The following is a 5,170-nucleotide window of genomic DNA, read 5'->3' on the forward strand; positions in this document are numbered from 1 at the left end:
AACCCCACAAAAAAAAAAAAAAAAAAAAAAAACCAAAAAACGAAAGAAAGAAAGAAAGAAATCCAAATCGCAGGCTGCATCCCAGACCTATTGACTCAGCATCTCTAGTGCTGGGGCCCAGAAATGTGCTTTAACAAGATTCCCAGGAGATTCTTTTGGATGTTCAAATTTTAGGACTATTTTTCTATTATACAGCTTTTAAATTAGCTGAGCTCAATTCTCCATGGGTCACAACTGACTCTGTATGTGTTTGTGTGTGTGTGTGTGTGTGTGTGTGTGTGTGTATGTGTTAGTTAATGTGCAGGCAATTTTGCAAAAATACATCACATTGAGTGTCAGGACTACACACAGGTTTGCTTTGAAGCTTTCATGGGTGTGCTGCCAAACTGTCACTGTACCCAATCTGTCTCCACCCCTTCCCATGCAGCACTCTCTAGTTTCTCCCCCTCACTGTCCTGACTGCTGCACTCCAGCTGTGCTGGTGGAGTGGGCATTCCCAATACCACCTGCAAAGTCCCAAGGCTTTCCACATCTCCAGCTTTTCCCTGGCTATTCCTTTTGCACAGGATATATGTCTTCCTGTTTTTACTGCATGTTTCACTTAGTCTTCCACATTTAGTGAACCTCAGACTCCTAAGTCAGAATAGTGGGCTTCTGCAGAGACCTGGTAGGCAAAAAAGTAGCTATTACTCTTCTCATCTACATATTTTTCTCTGCATCTGTTAAAATGTTGATCACTTAAGTGATAATGCTAGGTTTTTCTGAATGTCTCTCTCTTTTCCCACTAGACTGAGGGCCTCTGAGAGATAGGAGCTGTGCCCATGTGTCTCCTAGTGTAGTGCTTCATACCCAACAGTTGTCCTAGAATGGAACTGAGAGGCTGTGCTTATGTATTTCTTCCTCCTTGATGAATTGGACTGTATAATTCACCTAAGATTCACCTACTCATATACAGTTTGTTCTTTGAGGCTCCTCAAGCTTCAGAACTGTGAGTTTTGTGGGGCACAGGTAAAGACAAAATGAAAGGTGATTGTCCTAAAGTGCAAGGTTTGAGTGGCAGCTGCTTCAAGTAACCTTCTCTTTGATGATGTCCTTGATGCTAAGTCTGTAAAGTAGGAGATGAAATGAGAGGACAGCACATAGGATCTAGATGTAAAGCCAATCTCCATTTTAATTTTAAAATGCATTGAAACTTCCAGGACACAGTCAAGTTTATGAAAGAAAGGAATTAATTCTGACTCATGAATCCAAACCACAGGTAAGAAACACATTCAGTTATGTATTATAGCATATGGCACTTTACTGAGTTTTTCTGATGTTTTTCTTTCTGAACTCTAATTACTGTTAACTTTTCTAACAACATAACATTTTCAGAGCTAGGAGGACAGTATAGATCCTTTAGTACAACAGCTATAACTGATAGATAAGATTCGGCACTCTGTCTCATAACCAGCAGAGATTAGATTGTCACTCAGGGATTGTAAAGTCAAGGGAAGGCTATGTTTGTATATAGCCACATGAACATTCCCTAACTAGAGTTAACATAAATTGAAGACACAATACAGTGCATTGCAAAGTTGGTTCAGGAACTACTCTTGTATTTAGAACTCAGAAAAGGCTTTCAGGACAGTATGTCTTTTATTAGAAAGCCTGACCTCAGGTCAGGCTCTGACACCCTCTCTGACTGATCTGAGACTGATCTTTGTCTTTTTTGAGCAGCACAGAATGCAGTTTTTTCCTCTGAGAGCTCCTGAGCATAAAGATAATATAGGAGAATCAGAAAGGTCAGTGGTGTGCCTGGGACTGCCCACCACCTCTGAATTCCTCATCTCTGAGTGAGACAAGAAGACACTCACAGTCTCCTTACTACCTTTGTTCCCTCAGCTTCCTCATTTGTGAGATGCAAAACTACTTACCTCATGGGGATGGTGTGAAGACTTTGGGAAGTAACACATAGAAAGGGCTTAGAACAGTGCCAGGCACATTGTAAACACCTAGTCAACACTGGCTACATTTAATATTCTTCTTGTTATTGTTGGCACTGTCTTGTAGCTCTCCATGGGGCTTTAGCTTCAGTCAGAGCCACCTGGGTCCCTGCTTTGAAACTTGGTATTGAACAAAGGCAAATTCTGCTGCTCACAGATAGGCAGGATGCATGACAGGGAATAACACAGCCTTCAAAGTACAGGCCAGGTTTGTGTTTAAATTGAGATGTGGCTGAAAAAAATGTAACCTTGTGGTGAATGCTGTGATTCACTACCAAGATCCCCCTTAAGGATTACAGCTACAGAGAGCACCCATGACACATCACCCTCAGCTGTCAGCCCCCTCTACCCTAGGATTGCCTAAGTTGATGAGAAACATTTGACTCAATATCACACTCCTTTCCTGGAGTGGCCCAAACACAGTGACTGATGAATATGGTGGTCAAAGGGGCCTGTCCATTTGGGCCCAACTTGGGACAACTTGAAAAGCCGTACTAGCTTCAGAGCACCCTATGTAGCTGGCTGAGTCCTATTTCGACACTTCATCACAGCTCTCTCTGCCCAGTATTCTTCCTTCTCCTTCCTACTATTAGTGTTGCTCCCAAGATCCTCCTCTGATAACTACTGTATGCTAATCTCAAACTGAGGGTCTGCTTCCCAGGGAATCCAACCCATGACTGACCTCTGGCATCAAAGATGCTGAAGTGGGTATGATCTAGTGTAAAACTCAAACCTCTGTGTCCAATCCTCAGAAATGGGCCACCTCAAGTCCGCTATAACTGTGGAAGTATCAGAGATAGGTTGGGTTGCTTGTTCTTTCTTGGCAAAACAGTAAACGAAATTAGTGCTACAGGTAGTTATCAATGAGAAATAACTAAGGACCAGAACACCCACCTAAGTATTGCCACACTTAGACATTGTTTTGACAATGTCTACTGCTTTCAGCCCTTGGTATGGGACTTGAGAAGAGCCAAGTCTGGCCATGCCCAGTTAGTTCTACAACAACTTTAGTCAACCTTTTGCTCATGTCTGTAGGATTTTCAAACATATTTTTACCAAAGATGTACTGGGATTTTTGGTCCACTACTTCATCAGACTAGTAGTTCAGGATGCGTAGTGTAGACACTGGGTGGTGACATCTCAAGTCCAACTGATATCAAACAGGTATCAACTACATTCTTAAAACTGTATCCACACAAATAAATGTGGACAGCCATATCATCTATTAAAAATACATGCAAGTTATCATCATAAGATGGAAGTTCTTTGTTAACTTTGAAATTCACTGAAGGTTTATCATCGTTTCAATGTTATAAATAGTCTTAGTGCATCAACTCCAAGCCTCTAATCTGTGCCCCTCTGGTGCCTTGTGATAAGGAGAAAAAAAATATTCTAATTTTCTTTCTACTCCTTCTGTTGCTAAAAATTATCTTCTGTCTGAGACATTGAATTTTGGAAAAATATGGTAGAGAAGAATGTGCATGCTGTTTAGCATTACTTATTCATTTTCATACATTACCATTAATATCTCTGAAGTATTCAAGCATGCTTATATTCCATGGGTTTTCTTCTTGCCACAAACAGAACTTCGACACCCTGGAAGACTTCGATTCTGCTGCTCTGAAGTTTCAGTAAGAATGTGTGCAAACACTCTGGAGTATGTAAGAATCATGGAAGCAGAGGGGGAAAGATGAAAAAAAAAAGATGTTCTAGGATCTATATCTTCAAATCTTATCTCAGGATCAGAAATGAGAGTAATTACTAGTGAAAGACAATGTGTGCATTGGCAGGTTCTTGACCATAAGGGCTTTGAGTTGGCTTTTTTTTTTTTTTAATTTTGTGTTTATCCTCTATGTATTGCTATGTTAATAGTTCAGCTTATCTGACATTCAAATAAAAATAGTGGTAGAAAACTATCCCGAGAGCACACATGCAGTGACTGTCTCACCAGTGTTGATTGTCTCTAGAGGTCTCAAGAATATAGAAATGATATATAGGTTTAGTATTGTCACTTATTCCCCTTTGTTTAAGTAACTTTAATAAAATATCACTGAGCTTGAAATCTTACATAAAGTTTGGTTATGCTGCATTTGTAATGAAAGATGAATGATCTGGTCCATATTCTCAAGGAGCTTTATTAACTGGGTGACTGTTGCTTAATAACTGTGACACACTGTGAAAGATTTAAGAGACTAATATTAAGGAAACACAGACTAAAAATCCAGTTTAAATAGATTCCCTCACTTCTAGCCATAGAATTTACATAGCACCACAGCTTTGGTTAGTGTTAATGAGAGGAAAGAGCATTTTATGATTATCTCTAGCTTAAATAGTCATTGCAAGACCATTAATCTTTTTATTCATGATGAAATAATATATTGTACTGGAAATAACTTGAATTTGAAATCAGAACACATGAATTTGAGTATATGATCTATTTCTTATAAAATGAATCTAGGAGTGACTTAACAGATGCCTGTGGTTTTGTTATCTATAAAAGGGAATAAATATGATAGTGATAACAATAGCAGTATCTATTTCTTGAATACTTACATGAAAGACCCTCTTCTGAGTGTTTATGCATCTTATAATTTTTTTTATCATTACCCTGTTATTTTACAAATAAAAAAATTTACTATAAGAAAAATTAAATAGTTTATAAAAGATTAAGATAGTTTTCAACAAGTTAAGTAGCCATCTCAAAACTGGAAACAAAGTAGTCTGATTCTCTTTATAGCATAAATAGCCTGACTCCTTTCTATAATTCTCTTTGCCATGGAGCAGACTTCAGTAGAATGAGGTTTATCTAAAATTCATTCAGGCTCCTTCAGAATGGCAGCCTTTACTTCATTTTAAACCCCAGTGAAATGACGGTGAAGTAATATAAAAGGGAATACATTTATAATAGAACTAAAAAGGGGATAATGGGCAAGAGGTTGACCAGAAATTTTGACAAACATCTGAAAGACTAAAAACATAAGGAGTTATTTTGACAGATAAAATAGTGGGGAATGCCACAGCTCATAACACAGAAAAAAGCTGAAATGGAAGAGGCAGCAGAACAGTCTCTCAAGATAGAGGGATTCGAACAGTCTCTCAAGATAGAGGGATTCTTCCCCAGAAATAAGTGCCCAAACATACAGTCAACTGATCTTTGACAAGGGGTACCAGTCAATCCAGTGGGA

This window comes from Tupaia chinensis, unplaced genomic scaffold (assembly GCF_000334495.1).
Source record: "Tupaia chinensis unplaced genomic scaffold, TupChi_1.0 Scaffold000248_1, whole genome shotgun sequence".
NCBI lineage: Eukaryota > Metazoa > Chordata > Mammalia > Scandentia > Tupaiidae > Tupaia > Tupaia belangeri.